Source organism: Protopterus annectens, chromosome 4.part0 (assembly GCF_019279795.1).
Source record: "Protopterus annectens isolate FY-2018-M chromosome 4.part0, PAN1.0, whole genome shotgun sequence".
Lineage (NCBI taxonomy): Eukaryota > Metazoa > Chordata > Ceratodontiformes > Protopteridae > Protopterus > Protopterus annectens.
Genome location: NC_056733.1, coordinates 1095924661 through 1095951512, shown reverse-complemented (window position 1 = coordinate 1095951512; position 26852 = coordinate 1095924661).

Genomic DNA, 26852 nt, shown 5'->3' with positions numbered 1-26852 from the left:
ACAGATAAATTTTAGATCAGTAGAGCTTGTATTTCTTGTATTCATTGACTTACAAATATGTGGACAGTGGTGGTGGTGCTGCGGTAGCATTGTCGCCTCACAGTTAGACGTTGTGCATTCGATTCTCAGTTAGAGCGTCTTCTGTGTGGCGACATGCATGAATGGGCATTCCTTCATTGAAGGTTGTGCATTAGGCCCGGCAAGCCAGCATGTAAAACTCTACTGCCAATCATTTGCAGACCGGAGTTCCGCTGTGGTGAACCCTAACCGGGAAAAGCCGAAAGACACAATCATTGACTTACAAATATGTAGTAGATTCATAAGTGTGGGGTTTGTGGATGCCTTGTAAACTAGGCATAGATCAACACTCAGCAATCTGTAGGAGACTGAGTAGAGGAAAAGGGCTTTAAGATGCTCTGCATAAAGAAGGTTTGTTATGCCTTGTATTCTGTTTTTGAGGATCATTTGAAGCCACACTAGTTGCTGCATATGCCTGGTCAGGTATGTACCAATGGAGGCATTGAGGTCTATGATTGGTCGGATAAGGGCAGAGTACAGTGGGATAATGACCTCTTTGGACCTAGGTGCCATGCCCTGACTTATAAGTTGTGCAACATAAAAGGATTTCCTCACCACTGTGGCCATGTTGTGGTCAAAGGTAAGGCTACTGTCTACATTTTTACCAAAATCTCTGACAACTGTGTTGACTCTTATGGGTGAATTATCAATATGGTAATTAGCTGTAATGGTTAATTTCCCAAAATGATATAATTAGGCTTTTCTTAGCATTGAGATTAGGACCATGGCTTTGGCACCATTTATTAGTCAGAGATTGACCTTCTTGGAGAATGCTGGTGTCTGTAGGGGATTTGATGATAACCTCTAGCTTGTAATCATCTGCAAACTTAGTCATATATAACTCCTAAGCATTTGCTTCCATTTCAGAGAAGTAGATGCCCAAAAGGAGTGTGTGCAGTACTGAGCCCTGGGGGGACTCCACTGGTAACTGGCCTCTTCGTGGAGGTGGCCTCATTTATTTTCACCTCCTGGGTCCAATCATTGAGCCATTTGGCTATCCAGAGTATGATAAAAGGGTTCATTTATAAATTAATGAGCTTGTCTGTAATGTCTGAGTGGGGAATTGTATCGAAAGCCTTGGCCAGGTCAAGAAAAGCTGTGTGGACAGTCTTACCTTCATCTTAAAATACATAGGATTTTGCATTTTTTGTCTTTTTCTAATATACTGACCATGTCATTGCATTTAACAGAACACTGAATTGTTCGAAATGTAACACAACAGCTATTTTGGATTAATAGTAGCATAAAGAGAGTTACACGGACTCACATTGTTGCATCTTCCTCCAATGTCTAACTGCATAGAGGCCTGGGTTGCTGCACGTAGGGAAGAAAATGCAACAAAAGTCTAAGAGCAATGAATTATGATAAAGTGACCTTTCTTCAGTTAACTACAGTAAAATGTTTAACAATTTTTTTCTCATTGAGAATTCCATCTTGCCTTCTCAAATATTAATGAGGTCAAAATATTCCTTGCAATACTAGATATTTTGCATGGAATTTGAAAAAATAAAACATAAGATGAAATACAAAATCCTATGTATTTTAAGCTGGAAAAAGCTTTGGATGTTTAACAAATTATTTTATGGTGTACTGAAGTTAACAAAAAAAATCTGACTGAGTAAAGGAGATGGTCTTTTTTTTAATTGTCTGCTTTGTTATTAAAAACACAAAAACAACAAGTCACATCATAATAATGTCAGTACAAAGAAAATGAAACACAGACTTTTTTTGCAAAAAAAAAAAAATGTCCATGTTATCATTGAGCCATAAACTGTATATACTTGTTTTCCTGTTAAGTACATAAACTGTTCCAAAACCAAGGAAAATAGTTGGCTCAATGATAGAATTCCAAAGCTGGTTTAATAGTTCATTCAAACACATAAACCCAATTCCACATGCAGCGTTTTTGTCTAAGTTGCTAAGACTTCGTCATATGCAAATAATGAATGAATGAATAAACCATCTCATCATATAATCCATTATCTTAATTATTCAAGTAATCCACCAATGAAATTAGTCTATTGTCTCAATAAGACATGTCATTGATCATCTAATAGCATCCCAGAACAGATGACAATCCATCACAAAATGCTTCTGAGCATAGTATGTTCCAAAATAGTTTGTTATTCTGTGTGTTCACATTATATAATGAGATGGTTTATTAATTCATTCATTATTTTCATCTGATGGAGTCTTAGCAACTTAGATGAAAATGCTGTGTGTGGAATTGTGTTTGTGTTTGAATTAACTATTAAATCAGCTTTGGAATTCTGTCATTGAGCCGACTATTTTCCTTCATCTGTGGTACTTATTTTGCTTGGTTTTGGAGTAGTCGGTGTCTAGGTACCTGTTCCAGTGTTATTTTTGGTTACATAAACTGTTCCTAACACTTCATGCATTCCCATGAAGGTTATACCCAAAGATAACATGCATACACTTGCACTCCTTGTTGTCAGCATAATCAGAGACATGTACATTTATGATATGAAAATATGACTGTGTTCTCACTGCTAATTACTGAAAAGTTTCATGATATGCAGGAGCTCTAAATCTTAGCTGTTATAATCACGCAGTCCAGCTAAAATGATCAAAAGTCTGGGTCAGTTTTTATCAAGATACTCTACCTTTTTCTGCCCCTTTGAAAGATGATCTGTAAGAGTAGTAGGTAGAGAATCTTCCTAAGAAATTACCTACATATTTTAAACATTGTATCTGAGTATAGCAGCTGAGATTTAGAGCTCTTGAATATCATGAGATTTTTTGTTAGTATCAGTCAAAATCACACACTTATTGTTATATAATTAATGTGCATGTCTGTGATTATGCTAACAGTAGTTTGTACATATTTTTACATGTTCTTTTGTGGCATACAAGTCAAACCAAAAGGTTTTCATGAATAATAAGACAGTAATTGGGAATTCATTTTGTTACTTTCTTAATGTTGTATCATCCCTCTTCAGTTGTACTTTGAATATTTCTTCTCCAGAACACTTGTATTTCTGTCTGTAACTATACAGTCAAAATAGTTACCTGTTGTTGAAATGCTTGTGGGAAGAAGTGCAGTTATACATCACCACCAAGTTTGAACACCACTGAACATGAAAACTAGTGTTGTCACTAAGGGAAGGAGTAGTTTGCTTTCATTTTTACACCTAACCAGTGAATGTAAAAACATTCCTGAAATAAGGAATCACTCAAAACTAAATTTTTCAAAGAAAGGACAGCCCTCAACTAAATAAAATAACTGTATTCACATCAGCTGCATACAAAATGGCATATACTGTACTCATCTGCTAAAAAGGAATAAAATGCATATAGGTGCTCACATTATTTGCTTCAGCCAAACACACACACACAACAATGTTCTGTCATTTGTGGGCACACTTATAATATGCCTGCACTCAGATGTTCTAATTAATGTCAGTCACTTCTACTTTTAAACTCTAAACTCACTATTTGGGATATTTCATAGTAAAACAACTACAATGGATTCCATTAATCTACGTGTTCCTGTTAGATTATCTATACTTCATTCTGTCAAAGGATTTTAACATGACCAGTACGGTTAAGCAAACGTGGACATAGGGTCACACTAAAAACAAAGGCAAATTGTATTCCCTGTGCACATATATAGACACTTTATGCTATATGATGCAGGAAGTCTTGGGTGAAACTAGATTATTAAAGCATCATACACAACACTCTGTGAAACATCTTTCTTCTTAGAATGACAATTAAATCAGCAGCACCTTTACTTAATGCCAAAAGAAATGGTTGCATCTCATTCAAGTCAAACTGATGAGCCCTTTCAAATGAAGTACAAGTTGAAACTGATTACCAGTGGCATGGAAATTAGAACTCAGTGCAACAACCTACATCTAATTGGAATACTTGATAGGATGGAGTGTCATGGCACAATTGCTTTTATCAAGAAGGAATCGCATATCATCCTGCAAAGGTCATCTTCCCTAGAAGTAGTGCAGTCACACAGAATTATTACAAAGCCAGCTCCTAGCCTTTATCCTCAAATTCTTACACTGTGTGGACAAGGAAGACATTCTTCACAAAACTGTGTAGTGCTAAAGGATATCCAGAGTTGTGGGGATGCCAGCTTGCTTCTCCACATATTGCAGCAATGCTGTCTTCTTTAAAAACGTTTATCCAAGCTATAAAGAACTGGGATTCTGTATTCAACTCCAGTTTTTCACAGCTTTGGTGTTTATAAAATATTCAAAGGCTTAGTTTTGAACTGAATACACCCAGGTTGGTAGGACTAATTCAAATTCCATTAGCCAGTAAGTGCTAAAATCAAATTCTAAACAAATGTTTTATTGGTTCATTGTTCAATATACAAAATCCTTACTACTGGGAAACCTAATGAAATGGAGCAGATTTTGCCTCAACTGACTGACTAGCCCTATGGAGCCAATGTCTCTTATACCACATGGAAGTAACTAATCTATTTAACCAAACTGCAAGCTGGATAGATGAACTATTTGCTGAAGAGGACATGAATGTTTTCATATCTGACCCTTTCTTGAAAAAGGTGGAGCTGCTGGAATATAAGCAGGATAAATAAACTTTAATCAAGATTGTGACAGTTATCATGGAAGTACTAGCTCTCACCTTACAGTCTAATTACAGAAACTATATCTTGTTCTGACATTGCAAATATTCCTATTTAAATATTGCAGCAGTAGCAAAGTCAATGCATTGACTGCCTTACTAAATGACATTAAATTCTTCCACAGTGTGACATGGTTACAACTTCCACCAAAACTGTGAAATACAACATGAATATGTGTTGCTTGTTATTTCTGCCTCATTGTATTTATGCTTATGTATAATTAACAATTTAAAAACATTGTACTCTACCAAAGTGATATTTTATCTTGTATAAATGAATAATGTATTTACTCTTCTGGTGTTATCTGCAATTCATTTGCTTGCTACTATATCTCAATTACTGTTTCAGTTCCCCTGCAATCTACCTTTCCTCTGTCAGAATTGTACCTTATTTTTTTGTTCTTACATCAACTGAGTCTGTAACATATTTAGATATTTGGTGGTCATACCCCACTGATAGCCATAAAAAAAGTAAAAGGAAAAGTCATAGATATTCAGAATTGCCATTTAGCTGAAAAAAACTGCTGTTTTTTAACTAATTGGGTTTTCTGTGCAACCTTTTTACTCATTGTTTGTTAGTTGGGATATTTTGAAGATACCCTAATGTTTATGGATATCAGTTGGGTACGACAACCCTATGTTTCTAAATGTCAGCCGAACATTCTTGTTATGCTGTGTTGATGCAGAAACATGCATGTCCACAGCTAGAGGGGGTTGGCTTTATTGACCTGAAATTGTCCATAACTAGACTTAAAAGTAAAATAAAAAGTCATGGACATTCAGAATTGCCATTTAGCTAAAACACCTGATATCTTTAAAGGGTGATTTTCATATATCCCATGTTGCCTCTGATATAAGAGGTTTAAGGTATCACACAGTTGAAAGTCTAGCTTTGCTAGATTTTTCTTTTTTGTGATTTTTAACCAATTGTTTTTTCTGTGTCACCTTTTTACTCATTGTTTTAGTTCAGGAGTTTGGAATTTCTGTGGACAGTGACCTAACTTTTGACCAACGTGTCCACTGCGGTAAGAATTTATTTCCGTTTTCCACAGCTTATGAACAAATGGATTATGTCTAGATCTAGATATGTTATTATCCCCCTTCACTGAGCTCTTATTAGGGTATTCAGTGAATATAATTCCCCCTTTGGCAGAATACATGCAACCACTGGAATGCCCACAGAGATAACTTAGTGAAAGGATACAAGGCCTAAATAACATCTCGTACATGGACAATCCTAAAGCCCTGTAATATACTCTGTATCCTTGAACAAGCATGGGCACTGTGTGCTGACCAAAATATAAGTAACCAGCTCAACTACACTTGAAGCAGATTGACTTGTTGTGGGGAACCTATTAGTGACGTCGTCCTTCTCCTTTGAAAAATCCACTAGTGAAATGTTCAAAAATAGTAGACACTCTGTTTCTGTCTGTCCCACGGGCATCCCTCATCAGCTTCCCTTAAACACACTCAAAGGTCCAACAAAAAAAAAAAAACCTGAAGCAACTGCCTGCATTCAAGAACATGGAGAGCATAACCCCTTACAAACCAATAAAAGCCACTGCAAGTTCTACTTTTATCAACAGACTTTCAGCAGTTCCTGTGAAGAAACTGCCTGCATACAGTAACACAGAGAGCAGTACCCCGTACAAACCAGTAAAAGCCACTGCAAGTTCTACTTTTATCAACAGACTGTGAGCAGTGTAGGTGTATTATAATCGTCTCTCTGTGATACTCCTACTGATTCTTCTGCTGTGCACACTACTGCCCCCTGCTTTCAATTTATTTTATATTCTTATATTTTATCTTGTATATTACATTTCTTTTATATTCTTATATTTTATTTTCCCATTTATTGTAACAAATGTATGCAGTTTCCCATAGCTTTACATTTATTTTATATTCTACTTCCCTGATGCTCTACTAAATCTGCTTTTGTATTCACACAGATAAACCGACACCTTTAGGTACTGACCTGGGCTAGCTGGTTGATTGTTTCTCTTCTCACAGCTTTCTCCAAGTCCTGGTCCATAGCCACCCCCTTTTCTTGTTCTCCTAACATAATTCTAGTGTAGGTTTCCTAGCCCTGTCAAACCTGTTTTCTCACTGCTTTCTCCAAGCCCTGGCTTTTAAGCTCCCCCCTTCTCTCGGTCTCCTAACAATCTTATTGTAAGCTTCCCAGCCCTGTCAATCCTGTCTATTCCCTTCCTCTTGAGAGTTTACTTATTCCTCCCCTGAGCTGTGGAGCCATCTTTAAATACTAAAAACTCTGCCTGACTGCAATCTGTTTCTGTCTGTCCCACTTGCATCCCTCAGTTGTGTGCACTTACTACATGTCCCTTTCTAAACCCCCTGGCAAAACTGCATTATGTTCTACTTCTCAGTGAACTGCACCTCCTCACTGGTGCATAAATAATAAAAACAAACAGAAAGGTAACATTCAAACCAAAATGATAGGCTGCCCTATTTCTGTAGTTGCTAGCCTTCTCACTGATTGTTTTCTATTTGATGACTGCTGCTCCACCGGGAAGGTGTCTCAAGCCCATCCCCACAAGCACTATAAAAAGACTTCTCCTCAAACTCAAGCCCTATCACAATGCACCTGACAACCTACCACCCACCTACCTCAAACAATCTGCAGACAGCATTGCCCTATCCTATCTCTATTCTTATAAATAGAGCCATACAACAGTCATACATCTCTTCCACCTGGCGCCATGCTTACATCATCCCTCTCCACAAAGGTGGCAAAAATACTGATACCACCAACTTCAGGCTTATTGACATCCTTTCCCCTCTTTCTAAAATACTAGAGAAAACAATACAAGCACAACTCGTGGCACACCTAACCGTAAACAATCTCTTCTCCCTACCCAACATAGCTTCCGCCCTATCCACAGCACCATGACTGCCCTTCTTTCCTTTCTTGAAACCATAAACCTGGAACGCGACTCAGACAAGTTCATATCCACACTATTCCTAGATCTGTCAAAGGCCTTTGACACCATCTCACACACCCTACTTATATCCCAACTGTCCACCCTACACCTCTCTCCCACCATCGCCTAGTTTTCCAGCTACATGTTCAACTGCCAACAAGCTGTCCAATAGAAAACTTCAACTTCCCACACCCACAGGTGTTCCCACAAGTTTCTGTTCTTGGCCCTCTTCTCTTCAACATGTTCATTAATAACTTTCACCAATCCATCCCAGTCTCATCTATCATCCAATATGCAGATGACTCAGTAGTCATCTGCTCAGCCTTCTCCCCCTCCAAGCTCCTAGCAAAAACCCAACTAGACTTCTCCAAAACAGAAACCTGGATGCAGTCTAACCATCTGGCACTAAATGCAAACTAATGTTTTTTCCCCTACCATAAACTCCGTTGACAAATCCACATTCACCATACAGAGCCAAAACAACACCCTCCTTGAAATTGTTCCCAACACCAAGCTTCTTGGCATCATTATTGACGAAGAACTAAAATTTGACACCCACATCCACTCCACAATCAAGAAAATCTACCACTAGTTAGGTCTCCTCTACATGCACAACCACTTCTTAAGCCCCTATATCGTCAAACTCTTGCATCCACCTTCCTACTCTCCTCCCTTATGTATGGTGCCCCTCTTTTCACCAATCTTCATCTTGGTCTTCAGTCCAAACTTGAATCCTGCTACCACAAGATCTCAAAATTTGGAACCAATTCAAAAAACTCATCCCACCACTGCCACTCCAACCTCACCCTCAACTGCCTTGAACTACCCAACTACCTCAGTTACCTACAACTCACCATTGCCCACAAACTCATCTTTAAACCTGCCAACTGCCCAGCTCTCGCTACTTTTTTAAAACCTTACATTCCCAACCGCTCACTCAGATCCAAAAACAAAATCTCCTTCAGGTCCACAAACCTGCACCGACCTCCTGGCCATCTACTGCTGTCCCACACCTTAGCTAAACAGAGGAACTTTCTCCCGACACACCTATGCAACCTACCTAACCATACAAATTTCAAATCTCAGCTACTCTCTCATCTTTCTTAAAAATGGGAATGCCCTTGCCATGCTCCAACTTAAACCCCTCCTCCTCATTCCACCTTGCACTGACTCATCCAACTACCTCTATTATTACTCCATCCCACTCAAAACATTCCCTCCCCTACAAAAAACTAATTTTCTCTCTAATATCTATTGTACTATACTCTCCAATCTCAAATATACTATTACCCTCTCCATGCATAATATTTTCCTAACCTACTAATGACTAGTAGCTATATATTTTGAAATGTTAAACCTACAATTGAGTTTATAACAAAAATATTTACTTTATGTAAATGTTGAAATTTCTGTATTGAATTATGTCTTTTTATTTTTGTAACATTGTGACAAGCCAATTGCAAATATCATGGAGCTTATCTGTAAATGTTTATTTAGCTGTATGACTTATGTCCTTTTGTAACATGTGACATTTAACTTGCAATTATTGTGGAGCTTTTCTCCCCAGGCCTCCACTGAAAACTGGCTCTTCTTGGCCCAGTAGACTTCCCCGGTCATCAAAATTAAATAAATAAATAAAATAAATATTTATTTGTTAAAAAAATCCAGTCAAATAAGACTTCTACAGAATTGATTTTGTGTACTAATTGCTTAACTTTATAATTTCCCCTTCGCTAAAACATGGCTACCTTAAAGGCATACTGTCCCAAAACTCAAAATATTCAAAACAATGTCCTGAGACTGTTAACATGCATATAAATAAATCAGTTGAATAAATATTATAATTCCTTTCATTTACATAACTAAACCATCCAACCAAATCTTATTTAACCACCATCAGTTACTCTATAATAAGTAAATACCAGGGTAATGGAATAAATGTAAATATAAAACCAGTCAAAATATTATAAAGAAAATATATAAATAAATATTCTAAGGCCAATGAATAACACAATCTCTAAACTCTTCTTGACCATGCCGACTTTCTCTTAAACTACAGTACTAACTGAATGTAATGTACATATTAAAGAAACAATGCTAAAAATGTGTTAAACTCATCTGCTTCATTCTATAAAGCATACCATTCATTTTGAAACTGATGGTGTTTAAAAATGGATTTGATAAAATAGATTTAAATGTTTATATAATTCCATATAGTGAGACAATAAAAAATGAAATAGACTACTAAAATAAAATACTAAATTATTACAATCAATATTTAACATGGGAATCATTCTTATGGGACCAGAGCATACCCCCTTCATATAAAAGAATTTAAGTGTTTAAACCCATTTAATACCAAAAAAGGTTTACATAAGGGACAAGTCATTCATTTAGCATGTATGATATCAGATGATGAGCTGTTGAAAATTAGAATGGATGAGGTTGAGGAAATCATCAATAGATGTTACCCTATGAAACTTGTAAGAGGATAAGAAATACGATTATAGAAAACCAAAGCATCGAGTGTCAACCACTTTTTGGGGTGGGCACGGTTCAAAATACAATGAATAGTATGCTGGGAGATGAGACTGTAATAACGAAAGGACCTTTAAAAGTGTATTAATAGCACCTTATAATTTCAATCATGTTAAAGTTAGACATTTTTAAGAAAAAAAATGGGTGTTTTCTAAGGCTAATGAGGTAGTGGATGAAGAGGCCGGTCACACCTTGTTCTATATGTAAAATGGTCCCCAGTATGAAAAAGCTTCTGGAGAAAAATGAACAAATGAACAAGGGTGTAGAATCAGTCAACAGCAGGACATGAAAGTGTGCAGCCTCTATCCAATGTATTTACAGTTGGACAGCTGAGAAAATTGTATTAATGGGCTAAAAAGTGGAGAAATATTGCCAGAAAAGGGTAATTGTTATAGTAAGGGGTTGGTATATATTGCCCTATGTTCAATGTGCCCTGCCTTTTACATAGGCAAAAGAGAGAGGTCTCTGAGAAAAAGGAAAAAACATGTTGACAATAGTGAGAGAAAACATTTAAATAATGCTCAGTATAAACACTCTTTGACATGTCCTAAGTTTAATGAGTTCAAAGTTTCTATCTTGACGAAAGGTAAACCCGACAATGGGTGGAGGGGAGCATGGGAAAATAGGTTGGAGTACAAGGAGTTGTACTGGCAACTGAAAATGAATGCCACTCTTTCTCTCGGAAGCAACAAACATTTATCTATAACTCCCATTTTAAAAATGAGGGCAGCTAAATTGTAAAAATAAAAAGATAAAAACAAATAGATTTTATATGAAGAGGTGTAATATGGTCCAATGAGAATGGTTCCTACATTAAATATTGATCGTAATAATTTAATATTTTGTTATTTTAGTAGTCTATATTTGTTCCTTTTTATTTTTATTGTCTCATTATATGGTATTGCATAAAACAGATTTAAAATTTTCAGTCTGTTTTGTCAAATCCATTTTTTAAACACTAATTTCAAAATGTGACTTGACTGGTATGATTTATAGAGTGGTACAGAGGAAATTTTTTAACAATTTTTTTAGTATGGTTTTCTTAATATGATCTTTACCTTCAGTTAGTAACTTGGGAAAGTTGGAATGGTCAGGATGAATTTAGAGATTGCATTATTGCTTGGCTTTGGAATATTTATTTATTTAGATATTTTCTTTATAATATTCTTACTGGTTGTAAAGTTACATTTATTCATCTACCCTACTATTTATTATAGGGTGATTAAATGATGGGGTTAAATAAGATGTGGTCGGATGACTGTATGTAAATTAAAGGAATTGTAATATCTATTCAATCTATTAATTTATATTGCATGTTAATAGGCCTTACTTTTTGAATATTATGAGTTATGGGACAGTATGTCTTTAAGGTAACCAAGGAGACATTTTAAAGTTTGTCAATTAGTCTTTAAGGTAGCTAAGGAGGCATTATAAAGTTAGACAATTAGTAGACACAATCATCTCCGAAGAAGTTCTGTTTCACTGCTTTTTTAACAAATACATTTGTGTACTGTTTTTGAATATTTCCTGGTGGATTTTTCATGGGAAAAAAGCTAATTGGTTTGTTGTGGTGATCCCTTTTAGTTAACGCAATCCACATGCAGTTAGGCTGGATACTCTGTATCCTACAGATTGCAAAGAGGTGACCTGTGTCTGACATACAAGGCTTCCTCCTACTCAGTTGGTGTAATGATTAATGTGTTTAACTCACAGATACAAGTCATAGGGTTTAATATCACTTTAAGTAGCACAGATAGGCTTATAAAGTCCTCCTGGTTCATTGGCCTAGTAATCCCTGGGTCTACCCTATACTGATGGACCTACTGCACATCAGCAAGTCAAATGGCATCAGAAAGTTGGTAATTTTCTCCTCAGGTGGAGACTGAAAATGGGCCTTTGGCTCAGTTGGACTAACCCAGTTCCAAATGACAAATAAATAAATAAATAAAATACTTGGTCCAAGGATCTAAACCTCTTTGCAACATCAACAGAATGATTTAGAGGGAGAGTTATATCTGTCAGAGAATATCACTGCTGTGGAATAGACTCACCATTCAAGTAAACCAAAACTCATCCCCGTCCATATTCAAGCACAACTTTGATCTATGTATGGGTAATAGAACATTTATCCCAGGACTGCTGTTTGCATTACTGATGAACAGAGGCTAAGTGCTTTATCCCATGATTTGAGTCCCCTCAAATTATATTTGGCATTATCGCAGTTATTCTCACTAGAGGTAATATATAATTATCTACTATGTCAGTAACATCAGTCTAACACTAAACAGGATAGATTAATACAAGCACCAAAAGGGAAATTAGGCTTGAAATGACTTGCAAGGATGGCTAGACTAGTACTTACCTATTACCCTATAACCAATTGCTTGATGATTTGACATCATAATTTTAGGCTGAACTCTGTCTGTTTCATCCTCTTACCCTTGTGAATAAATTATCCCATCACTTAAGAATAACCACAGAGAAAGAAAACAACCCTGCTTAACTCTCTTGTTAGTTTTAAATCTTGATGTTATCTGCCCATTTCTTATAAACTCAAAAGCTGTTACTGTGTGTATTTATTTACATTTGTTGACCGGGAGTGTCATACTGGACGTAAGTCCATTTTCAGCGGAGGCCCGGGGAGAAAAGCTCCACAGTTAAAATAAAGACAGCAGTCACACTGGATTACATAGCGATTGACAATTTAACATAGCAATTACTTACAACATATTTACAGACAAAGAACATAGTACATCAGTAGACAACTAGAATCTTTATCTGTGAAGTACATAACAGACATTAACAAATGTTACAATAAGAAGTTCCTGCTGTATAATAAGTACTAGGCTTATGAGCATCTGAGCTTGTTATAATCAAGGTAGTTAGTGGACTGGAAAGAAAGGTAGTGGTTGGATGGGGTGGGTGATATTAGAGTGGGAGCTGCAAGGGCATAGCCAGCATATTTTAGGTGTGCTTTTAGTAAAGTTTTGAAGTGGGTGCATGATGGTATGGAGGTAATTGTGGGTGGGAGGGAGTTCCATAATTTGTCTATGGTGCAAGAGAATAGTGCTTCACCAGCAGAGTTATTGGCTTTAGTGATCTGCAAGTAATTTTTGTTGCTTGATCTTAGTGGTCTGGTGGTGTGATAGGGTTGGAGTAGATTCTGGAGGGATGGGACATTTAGTGGATGGTTTACTAGTTTGTGGGCGAGTGAGAGTTGATACCACTGAAGGAGGTGAGAGAGTTCAAGCCAGCCCAGTTCAGCAAGTGAGAGACAGTAGTGACTACGGTAGGATGCCCTGTGGCGAATTTGGCGATTTTGTTGTAGCAGGTGTCTAGCTTGTTTAGATCGCATTGCTTTAGGTTGGTATATATTGGAGAGGCATAAAGTAGGATGGAGATAAGGTGGGAATTTGCTATTGAAATCTTTGCTGCTTTGGTGAGAAGTTGCTTATTTCTGTATAATGCTCCTAGTTTTTTGTGGACTTTTTTTAAGGTCATGGATATGTGAATGTCAAATTTTAGTTTATTGTCTATTTCCACTCCTAGCAATTTGGTGTGTTCAGTTGGGTATATAGCGGTGTTGTCTTTTGCTGTGATGTTAAAGTGAGAGTTGTTTTGAGTATGTTTGGTGGGTTGGAAGATGAGTAGTTTTGTTTGGGTTGAGTATTAATTGGGCATTGGATAATCAAGTTTCAACAGAGGAAAAGGCTTCCTGTGTGACTTTTTGCAGTTTGGGTAGGGACTGGGCTGAGCAGGTGATGGTTGAGTCACCTGTGTATTGTGTGAGTGTGCCATGTTTGGTGGCAGAGGCTAGATTTATTGGTGTAAACAGAGAAGAGTAGGGGTCCAAGGATGGCTCCTTGGGGAACCCCTATGGAGACAGGTAGTTGGGGAGATGTGTCATTCTGCCATACAATGGATTATTGGCTGTCAGACAGGTAACTCTGAAACCAGTTGGTGACTGATTGAGAGAAGGATAGGTTATTGAGGACAGAGATAAGTTGTTTGTGTGGTACCATGTCAAATGCTTTAGATAGGTCTAGGAAAGTAGCAGAGGAGAGATAGCCATTGTTTTTATACTGAAGGATATTGTTAGTAAAGGAGAGTAAGGCAGTGGTGGTGCTATGGTTTGGTTGGAAACCATGCTGAGTATTGGAAAGGAGGTTGTTAGTAAGGAGGTAGTCTGAGACCTGAGAGTGTATGCATCTCTCTAGTATTTTGGAGAGTGGAGAGAGAATAGCTATGGGGCGGTAATTGGTTAGTTCTGTGGAGGGGAATTATATGTGATACTTTCCACAGTGTGGGAACGTAACTTTCTGACAGAGATTGGTTAATCCAAATGGATACTGGGTAGGCCAGAGCATCAGTTGCGATTTGTAGGTATTCACTTGAGAGGTTGTCTGCTGCTAATTTGGTGGGTTTAAGTTTAGTTAAGAGTTTTTTTATGTTGGAGATAGGTACAGGAGAAAAAGAGTAGGCAGTGGGGAGATTACTAGTTGAAGGTGTGGGTTGGAGGGGAGGGGGGGTTGTGTTGTTTAGCTAGTGATAGTATGGTTTGTGTGAAGTGTGTGTTTAATGAGGGAGCAATATTTTCTGAGGAGTGAGGGATGTTAGGAGGAGGGGTACTGACTTTACCTGGGTGGAGGATGGAGTTTATGGAGGACCAGAATTGTTTGGGGCTGTGTTGTGAGGAGTCTTGGGCAGACTGGTAGTATTGGAATTTGTCCTGTTTTATTAGCTTTTTGACTCCATTGCATAGTTCTAGAAATTTCTGTCTAGTTGAGGGGGTTTTGGTTTTGCGCCAGTGCCCCCAGGCTTTATCCCTGTTTTTCATTTCTGACTTAGTGGTTTTCTGTAGCCATGGGGAGGGTTGTGCTTTGGTTCTGGAAAGTCTTATGGGAGCATGGTAATTAAGGATGCTCAGGAAGGTAGTATTAAAAAATTCAACTGCGTCATCAAGACTGAGGTACTTTAGGGGATGCCAGTTACATTCTTTGAGGGATGAGATGAATGTGAGTGGGTTAAAGTTTAGTTTTTTACGTATTTGACGGTAGATGACAGGTTTAGCTTGGTATAGGTATTTTTGAGTAGGAGTGTTGGGGAGTGATCACTGAGGCTATCTGATAATCAGCCTGTTATATATGACTGGGGGCTCTTACTGACTAGTATCCAATCCAGGGTAGTGTGCTTGCTGGAGTTTTTATTATCCTGGTTGGCGACTGGACTAGTTGGGTGAAGCCATGAAGGTTTACATGATGGGTTGGATGGTTTCCAGAACAGGATTGCCAGTCAATATTGAAATCACCTAAAATGATAGTTTCTTGGGGGAGATGGTGGGTAGACCAGATGAGGAGGTTTTCTAGTGGAGGACTGTTTTGGCCAGGTGGGAAGTAGCATCCAATGATGTTGATGGTTTTGTTTTGGTTTATTTTGAGGTTGGTATATAGTATTTCTCCATTGCCTATTTGTGGAGCTGATGATTTTAAGATCTGGATGTTTAGATGCTGTTTAAATATTATAGCTACACTGCCTCCTTTCTTGTTTAGCCAGTCTGCTCTTAGTATGCCATAACCTGTAGGGAGTATTTGCTCACTGGTAATGTGAGGTTTTAGCCAGGTTTCTGTCAGGATGACTATATCTGGGGAGTACAAGTATATGGTGGCATGGAGTTCATGGACTTTGTTGGATATACTTCTAATATTTAGGCTTAGTAGAAGGAAGTCACTTGGCTTTCTATTGGCTGTAAAATGGGAGAAGTTGTGGTTTCTAGTCTGATTATGAGGATTGGGGTTGGAGATGGTAGGGCCAGGGTTGGGGTGGATGTCTCCACTTAGGGCTAGTTTTGATATGCATGAGGTTATTAGTTTTCTCAGTTTTTGAATGTGTTTGTTTATAAGGGAAACTTTATGATTGTGCTCTGTGGGTAATAGGTATGGTGGGAGGGTTACTATGTTAAGTTGTAGGGATGCTTGATGTTTGAGTAATATAGTTGGTAGAATATGTGGGGGTACATAGGGATGGTTCTTGAGTTGGTGTCATTAGAGAAAATGGCTATTATGTTTATTTCATTCAGAGAATGTTCACTATTCAGTATATTTCACAACTTGGATATGTTCACATTGTGAAATTCAGACTACGTAGATATGTAGCCTGTTTCTTCACCTTTGTAGATTTTCATGTCACGTGCTGTAAAAATAAAGTGGAATTTAACATTGACCAATTATCTGTACTTGTAAACTGAGCAAAATATATATAGTATTTCCTTATGTCTGCCCCTTAAAATTTTGAAATAGAATCAGAAGAAAGTCTTAAGTGTATTGTGTACTATGTTACTGGACTGCAAGTCTAAGGATTTAAGTAATCACCTTTCTTATTAATTGGAACAGTAATCAGTCATCAGTAATTTTGGAGCTGCATTCTACTGTCACTGACACCTGGAAATCCTACATGTTATCTTAGCTTACTTCAGAGGTTTCAGCTGATATAATTCATTACTCAAGAGTCTTTACCAGCTGATTTAGTCCTGTTTAGGTAGTAAGGTAGTTTTCACTTTCATTCATTCAGTCTTGCTTATCAAAATCCACTTGTTCTGTAACAAAATCCCTTTCATTCTTGAGATTGTAGAATTTCTCTTTAATAGTTTTTCTTACCTTCACCTCTTTTTTATTAACCATTCTTCCACCTGGGTCTTTGCTACACAGCATTTTCCTTCCTGAAAAACTTTTCCCATTAGTTCTTACTGCATCTAGGACAGTTTGCCTTATTGTGAGGCATGCTCATTTTTTTATTTCTATCAGCTGCTATATGCTATATTCATTCTCCACATATCATTAAAAACTGTCATTCCTGTTTCCTTTTTCCTTGTACACTTTCTTAATCAAGTCACCCTTTTATTCTTTCATATTTGCTATCACATTCCTCATCCCTCTGAACTTTAACACTTGCTCATTTTATTCTGCTACTATTTCAAATATATTGAGTCTAGTTATTGTGTAGATGATTTAGCTCTTTATGCTTTTCTAGCAGCATCTGTCTTCATGTCTGTGAACGACAGCCATTTGATATGAAAATTTCATTTATTCTACAACAATCTCACTCTAAACTTACCATCAGCAGTAATCTAGCTTAATCTTTGATTGGAATATATCTGCTGACACTGCAACATGATCTATTCTGATCCTCCATTTCTTGTATAGAATGTATAACCTTGGTTTGTTGTTTCTGTTCCATTCAACATTACCAGATTACAGCATGAAATTGCCTTCAATTGTTACCTACTTCTTTATATATCTTGTCAACCATTGGATTTATCACCTATTATATTCACTTAGTTTATGAACAGGTACCCATAGTTCTGATGCTCTACTTCTCAGGCATTGAGGTCACCATATAGTGTATTTTCTCTCCTCATAATATTTTCATCATTAAATCCTGCTGAAATTCCTCTTGATTGCCATATCTCTTTTCTCTGAGTTTTGTGTGCTAATCAGACTTATTATAAAATTAGATTAGCATATCTCTGTTGTCAGTATATTCAGGATTGACTCACTGCTCTCTCTTACAATGATTGGTCAGTGTTTCCATTTATTATCTCTTCCTCTATTCTTCCATGCTTATATCTTTTCACTACTCAATGTTGAAACTTTTATTAAATCTACTATTTGAAACATGTTTCTTCACAAAGCCATAATACCAAATGTTTAATGCACCTTATTCAAATAACCTTAGCAATACGTTCACACAGCAACATGCCCACTTTCACCTTGCACACCCATAGCCACTACAAATACCTAACAAGGGTGAACATTTTAAGAATTTAAATCCCACTGAGACTGTATACACCCATAGTTATGTTTTTAGCAATTAGTGACTCAAAGCAATGAAAGCAAGCAATCTTTTTTTCTGAATGTAGTGTGCATCATGTCTTTAGATCTGTTGGCAGTTGGGGAGTACCAGTAGTTTTCCAGGCTATTCTCACCTAATGACTAATTCCAAGGGATGCAGAATTTGAACTCCTAGATGTCAAAATCACTCAAAACAAGATTGGACAACACTTTGTGGCTAGCTATGGAATATACTGTTTGTGACTTTCTGACTATGGTATCTTAATAATACCCCTGAAACCCAGCACATTTAATTCATTGATTTCAACTATCTAGCAAGAAACTATTTGAGCTACATTGCCATTGATCTGAATGCCCAGTGTTTCCAGGGTGTTATAATTACTATTTTCTCTTGTAGAAATAATTAACTATCTTACTAGGGGTCCTAGTAACATTGATCTTGTCTTCACAAATGTGGACACTTGCTGCATGCCTCCATATTCCTTGTATCTATCTATCTATCTATCTATCTATCTATCTATCTATCTATCTATCTATCTATCCATCCATCTATCTATCTATCTATCTATCTATCTATCTATCTATCTATCCATCCATCCATCATTCCTTTGTTGGCTAGTTACCTCTTTTCAATGAAGGCTCAAATAATTTATCTTTCCTCATTAAATGAGAAAATTACTTGGTGACCTTTCACTTAAAACTAGTGGTATCTCCCTTGCAAGTGTCTTTGTTTAGGGACTTCTCAAAAGCAAATTTTCTTAAATTTCTTGATGGCATAAGTAAATTATTTTATAATCCGTATAGGTTCATAGATACTATTAGGCCTCAGACCATTACAAGCCTAGGCAAAAACCTCTGTTCAAAAGTACCATCCAGCCTCAAGCAGGTAAGACAAGATAAACTGGGGAGAATTTGAGGGTGCCTATCCAATAATCTAGTTTACTTTTCAGGTGACAAGGATGCAACTCTGCTTTGTGTGGAAGTTCGTTCTTCCATTGTTGAAGTTGTGCATTGTGATATGGGTATATCATACCAACATGTCTTACTTATCTATTGTTGATGGTTTAGTTCTTTTAACCTGATATTTGTGGTACCATTTTTCTATGAAGGAATAGTAGGTCCAAAAGGGTTGGATGTCTTATGGAATGAAAATCTAGATACATATCTCCATGGAGGAGTATATAAAAGATTGAGTGTGGGGGGAAGAGTTTCCAGCCTGTCCTGATAACTATGATTTTTGAGGCCACTGATCTTTTTAGTTTTGAACCTCTGAGTTATTTCAAGTTGAATAATATACTTAGACTACTATATTCTAAAAGGTACATTATATTCAGTAATGAGTCTGATGAGATACGAGTAATGAGGAATTAAGACTTCTTTGGATCTAGTGGAGATGTGTTTGAAAATTAGATGATTCTGATAAAAGGCTTTCCAAACCACTGTGGATACATAATCATCATGCAATATGGAATTTATTAAAGAGAGTCAAGATCCATTATGCCAAGTGTCTGATTGGAGGGGTGTGTCACCTATATAGTGTGTGAAAGTGTTTTGTTTACCAAAGTGAAATATGTTACATTTTTATTCTCATTTAATTTGAGATACTTTTTCTTGTATCAGTTATTAACATAGACTAGCCCAAGTTGAAACAATCAAAATCAGTGGAAGATCAAATAACAGCCCCCAATTTTGCTCTTGTCTGCAAGCACACATACTCTTAGACCACAACTGGTGGCTCTCTGACAATACTTAGACCTTCTCTGATGAACTTGCTTGTTTTCCTTGGAATATATTTATCCCAGTTCTCTCTTCTCATTTCATCCAACTTTGTAATCATTTCAGACAGCCTACCTATCTAGTATTTGATGTCATGCACTAATACTTACCCTATTGCTTGTTACCTTGTAATCAAAAGGATGGTATCAGCAGAGTTCTGTAGCCAGTTTATTAAGTCATCAAACAAAATAATTTTAAGTTTCTTTTTCTAATCACTTTAGCTCTCATTTACCCTTTCTTTCTTCTTTCCACTCTTCTGACATAATACTCTATTCCTCTCCAAATAGTCCTTCTATCATATGATTACATTGAAATGATGAGATATGTTTCAAAGTTTGAAAACTACTCTCTAACTCATTTCTGTGCTCAAGAAATTAGTCTTCTAACAGATATGAATTATTTTTCTTCCTCGCAGGGTAGAAGCAAATTCATTGGAAGAGGTTCTTTGCTTGTTTCACAACCATCCATTTGCAGTGTTGCTATTTTCTTATATGTAAGTTTTTTTACCCTCACATTTTCTTTTTCTTTTGTTTTATCTACTCTTGATACATTATCTGTAAAAAAAAAATCATTTTCTAGATCAAAATGAGTCCACAAATCAATATGAGTGAGAGTAAAGATATAAAGTCAACAGCACAAGGATAATTGAGGTGACAGTTTGTAGATCCTGCCAGTTTGTGACATGATAGGGCACACCTACTAGTAAGCATCTTATAGGTTCATAGGTGTGTACAAGGCTAATGGCCCTGGAGCTTTTACAAGCCTAGCCCATAGAAGTGCCCTGGCATCATGCCACCCGCTGTTAGTTCCCAGTGCCTCTGTCAAGTAGAGCCACTGTAGGGATCCCAGGGTGGACTTTCTATTTCCCATCCACTCATCAATATTTCTGTTGAAGAGGGCCAGTGAGGTGCTCTGCTTGACATGTATGGAAAGTCTATTCCAGAGCATGGACAGTCTATAAGTTATGAACCTGTCCCTCCAGCATGTTCTGTATATTGTGGTAATGAGGCTGAGGTCCCAGGAGCATGTGGTGTGGAGGGATTGGGATTTCTTTAGATGTAGCATTTCTAACAGAGCTGGGTCAGACATGGCCTTGTAAGTCAAGTAGAGATCGCCTCTTAGTAGATGATATGAGACAGAGAATAGCTGGAGTTTTTTGAGTCTGTCCGTGTAGGACATGTTTAAGGCCTAGGATCCTCTTTGTGAGGTATGTTTGTGGCCTCTCCAGCTGTTGCATGTGTCTAGTGAGACACATGCTAAATGGGGCATTATACTCAATGATTGGCCTAATGAGGGAAGAGTAGAGAGAGGTGATGCCCTCTTTCTTCCTGGATGCAAAACCTTTGGTAATGAGATGTGCCACATAGAAGGACTTTCTGACCACAGTGGCAGTGTGGTGGTTGAATGAGAGGTTGCTGTCAACCTGTGTCCCCAGATCTCTTATGATGCCTTCAGTGGGCTCCCATTGATGTGGTAATTAGTGGGAACTGAGTTTTCCCCAAAGGGGATGACAACGCATTTTTTGACATTAAGCTTAAGGCCATGGTTTCAACACCAGTCATTTGTTTCAGTGAGGACTTTCCTGTAGTATGTCTACATCACTTGGTGAGTTAATAATGACTCCCAGCTTACAGTCATCTGAGGAATTGGTCAGCCAGAGTCCCTCCGTGTTGGCCTGGACTTCTGAGAAGTATATACCAAATAGGAGAAGACCTAGGACTGACAACTGTGGGACTCCACTTGTGACTGGTCAGCAGTCTGACTTGCAGTCCACAACATTCACACTGTCTGTTCTATCTCAGAGCCAATTTGCAACCCACCTATTGATATAGGGGTTGATGACTAGTTTGATGAGTTTATCAATAATTCCTGAGTGGGGAATGGTATCAAAGGCATTGGCCAGATCAAGGTAGGCTGTATGAACTGCCTTGCCCTCATCCACACCTCTGGTGATTGACTCAAATAAGTCAAACAGGTTGAGCAGGCATGATCTACCCTTCACAAAATCAAATTGCGTGGGATCCAGAGTTTGGAGATTCCCTATATCCTTGTTAATTAGGTCCATGATGATGTGCTCCATAGCCTTACATATCAGACTTGTCAGGCAAATGGGGCAATAATTCCCAGGGTCTGTAGTAGCTCCCCCTTTATGGAGAGGGATGACTGCAGCAGTGTGCCATTTGTGAGGGACAAAGCCTGAGGTGAAGCTGTGATTGAACAGGACACACAGATGTAGTGCCAGTTCACTTTGTAGTTCATGTAGAACACATACAAGGATATTATCGTGTCCCATGGAAGCTGTATTCTTGGGCTTGGACAATGCAGCTTTAACCTGTGCTGCAGTAATGCTGGGTGCCTGGAATTCCTCCAGTATTGTGATTGGTCCTTTGGGGAGAGGGGTAAAGTTGGTACTGAATCTGTCGGCCAGTATGTTGACAATATCTGTTGGCTCAGTATAGGAGGTACCATTGTGCAGTAACTCAGAGCATACCTGGGTATTGCTGTGGAGTTTCTTGATATAACTATAGAAGGCTTTGTGCTTGTTTTTAGTGTCTACTGCAATTCTACCTTTATAGATGGCTTTAGAGGTTTTGATAAGGGATTTCAACTTTTTGTTGAGGCTAATAAGGGAGTTTTTCCAGTCTTGAGATTTCGCCTTTTTCTGCAACAGTTTCTTCCCTCTGTTTTAGAGTTTATAAATGGCAGGAGACCACCTGATTGGCTTCCTTTTTTTGGAGGAGAGCATCTTGATTCTGTTGGGTATGGCTAGTTCCATGCATTTATGTATGTGTTCATACAGTGTATTGGTGTATGATTCGGTAGTCATGCATCTATTTTTCATTGACATAGGTGCCCTGAAATTAGCCACCTCTGTTTTTAGAAGCCCAAAGTCAGCTTTGGAGAAGTTTTTCATGGTAGTTACCTTTAAGGGGGGAGTGGGTGAGATGTGGATTTCCATGGTGATTAGTTTGTGGTCAGATTTAACCAGGGAGGAATTGACTATTGGTGCAGTGCAACATTTGCCCATGTTAGTAATAACCAGGTCAAGGATGTTGCTTCCTCTAGTGGGGGTAACAATGAGCTGTTCCAGGGCATTGGAATTGGTGAATTCCAGGAAGCGTTGGGTCTGTGTATTGGTACATGAGTACTTTTCCCAGTTGATGCAGTTGTAGTTGAAGTCACCTAGTATGAGAGTGTTGGGTTGGGCCATAATAGTTTCCAGGGTGCCTAGGAACATGGAGAGAGTGTCTTAGGACATGGTTGGGGACCTATAGCAGGCTATGACCTGAATCGCTGTCTTACCCAATGTTAGTTGTACCTGAAGTATCTCAGATGCGTTATGCTAGGCTACTAGTCTGGAGGTGTGCATATCCTTTATGAATATGGAGACACCATCACCTTTGGAGTTTCAGTCCATGTTCTGGGGCCAAAAGGTGTGGAATGAGTTATGGCCTGGTAGCGCAGGGGTGCTTTCTGCTGCTTTAAACCAGGTCTTCATTATAGCACAAATGTCGATGTTCTCCATTTTTGAGGAGTGCTTCGAGCAAGTGCATCTTGAGATTTAGATTTCTAGCATTAAGCAGCATGACCTTCAGATTGCATTTATTTATAGCTGTTACAGTGGTAATTTGTAACATTACCTAAAAAAGGCACTAAAGGAGTGGCAAGAACTTTAGCCAGTATCCAGAAACCCAGGGGTGACAGATGCATGCCATTTCTGGCAAAGCATCGAGGTCTGTCAATCATGTCACCCCAAACACAGATAGTGGATCCCCTTAGAATGACACCAGAAACTTAGACAATTGTTGAAGTCAGTCATTTTCTGTTTGTACTGCGATATCATTCTGAGCAACGGTAGGATGCTCCTGAGGGCTAGGGTCATAACTGCCTGGGTCACATAATCCGAGAGCTCCTCCATGTCTCTTTTCATGTAGTCCAGGGACATGCATCTCAGGTCATTCACACCCAGATGGACAGTGACAGTGTCATACTTACACTTGTTGTGGAGTGACCTGAGTACATGTGTTATGTGTCAGATTCTGGCACCTGATAGACAGCTGACTGTTACCTTCTCCTTATTCAACCTAGTGAGTGGGACATCAGTGTGCCTCACTATTAAGTCACCTATGATTAGTGTATTGGGTAAGCTGTTTTGCCTTAGGGGCTTAGGTTGAGGGGGACACTGTGTAGGTGAGCTATGTGTCTTGTGGTTTATGCTGTGTTGTGGTGGAGTGCATTTCTGCTTTGGAGGTCTCTGCTTTTTGGGTAGAATTCTATTGAAAGCCTCCATGAAGGTGGGTGTGTGGTTCATGGTTTTTATGTGAGAGCTGTGATGATGGGTGTTCTGGAGGGCTATGTGTTGCATGTGGTGTGCTGCAGGTGTTGACCTTCTCCTCTTGACTAGCTATTCCAGTCTTGGTTTGAGAGTGCATGGCTTCCAATTTGGATATATAAGTGCATATCTCACAAGTCTTAGTGTTGGGAGGTAAGAGGAAAGAGTTGTCTGTGTGCATGAGGCAGTTGCTACACTGCCTCAGAAAGCCCAAGTTCACCAGGCTAATAGGAGAAAGCACAGGGAACTGACCTTTAGACATGCCGAGAAGGATCGTCATTATTTCTAAGTACTGGAGCTATTTCTTTATATATTCCTTTTACAGAAAAAATGATGCTCAATGTGTCTGAGTCTGTACAGAGCACTGCCACACATTTGAGGGTAAACTAATACGTAAACCCTGAAAATATAAGGATGAAGTATTTAGGCAGATATTCTGAAGTTAGAAAGAAATCAAGAAGTACTTACTGAAAAATAAAGAATTAGCTTGTAAAGAATGATGAAAAGAGTGGAGCCACATGAATGGCTACTACTAATCCTGGTCTCAGCACAACTTCACTCTGTTGGGATACAATACTCATTTGCTTCTTCTCTCACCAGAAGCAAAATGTTAGCACCAATCCCAAGAAAAGAAGTTGACCACGGCCTGTCTGGTGATCCACAGTGTTGTCCCAGATGATGCAAGGGTCTGCATGCTTTTGTAGCCTTTTTCTGATAGACACCTTGAATAGCAACCAGACCAGTCAGGTATGTTAAGCACAGACACCAACTCTCCAACCAGAAAGTCAGGAATCAATGCACTCTGCTCCTACTCTCACCAGGATCAGAATATAAGCACAGATTCCAGGCTGTCACCTATGAAGCAGTTATTAAACTTTCTGGTGATCAGCAGTTTCCAGGAAATAATATAACTGTACTCCTTCTCTCACCAGGAAAAAACAGAAACACTAATCCCAAGATGACTACTGAGAGGCAGAATGTGGGCTCTCCAATAACTGATGGTCTTGCAATAGATGCTTAAAGGTAAGATGAAAAAAAGGTTTATCCTAAACACTGCAGTGTGCACTAGAGGAGTTAGATGTGAAAGTAGATACCTTAAGTTTTACCTGTCTAAAAAGTTAAGTTTTAGTGGATATTCACTATTTTTAAAACAGAAAGATAAACTGAAAGGGGGTGGTCACTTTTGTATTCTGGTACTATGGAATACAGTAGGAAGGCCAATAAATTTAAATAGTTGAAGGGGAGTGATTTCACAAAATTATAATTTTGTGCTTACTCACACCAGCCAGTTATAGCAGAGAGGAAATGAGCTATATGGTCAATTTAACATAAGGGACAGGCAACTAGAAAGACAGTGGTGTTTAAGAACTAGATGGAATTTAAGATCTAAAACAGAACATTCAGGAGTAATTGAGGCCCAGTTAAGGTTGAACTACAGGAAACAGTTAAGAAACTATATGTATATGTACTTTTCAGTGAATGTAGTCAAATATGGAGTTAAGTAACTGTAGAGCATTTTTAAATTGTTTCTGAGATATAAGATACAGTCAGTGAATTTGTATCTCTTGTTATTAGTAAGCTGGAAATGACTTGTCAAAAACTCTACTTGGAAATAATTATATTTCTTTAATTCTGTATGTCATGCAGTGCTGTATGGAGAGCAGGTTACCAACACCTTACCTCAAACATTCATAAACAGTATTAGTTTTAGATGCTTCAGTGACTATATTTCAGTTTTAGCCAAGCTGGGAAATACATCATTTTTTTGATGATGCATTAAATGTTACATAACATATTGATGCAAGGACAAAAGCTTGGTTACAACTTTTCTTTTTCAGCTATTTTACTTGTTGGAAAGCCAGGCTTAAGCATCAGCCATTTTAAAGAAGACCACTTCTTCAATGAGAAATAGCTCTTCAATATAATTGAATGGAATATAGTGGTTGCTGTAACCCAGAGAAGCAGTACTGGAATATAATGGGGAAAGTGAAGGGAGTAGTAATATGAAATACAAAGAAATACTGCAAAGGAAAACAACAAGAAATGATAGGAAAATTCTTGGATGCTAGAGTGGAGGCATCACAAGCAGAAACAAAGTGTTATTAATATTAATATTTACTTATTTAACATTTGTTGACTGGGTTAGTCCAACTGAGCCATAGCCCTTTTTCAGAAGAGGCCTGGGGAAAAAAGCTCCACAAGTATTGTAAACATATAGAGTAGTAGAATAGAATTAGAAATAGAAGAAAAAAAAACTCAGGAGTATGTGAGCAGTTCTAGAGACCTTACCATCTCATAATGTTGAAGAAGGAATGCACATTGAGCAAGACAGATAAACATAATCATTAGTTTGTACAACATAAGTGGATATTAAATATAAATTGATGCAATGGCCATGCTGTTCTTTGAGGATGCAAACTGGTTATCTACGTAAGATACAAGTATAATTTCAAGAAAAATAGAAGGATGAACATCATCATCAAACTCTTTTTTCCCATTTTCTACATAGGGTGGGGGTGTCATAACTGCCGCTTTGACACTATGCATATTCCTCCCAAAAACCTTATTTTTAAGGATAAGCCTAGTTTTGTTTAATGTTTTTGTTTTCTCTTCCCCTCATCCAGGTCCCCTTGATTCTCTGCCTTTCCCTGTCTCTTCCAAATAAACTTAGAATCACCTCAGATTCTTGGGTTCTTTCAGTTATCCTTCAGAGAT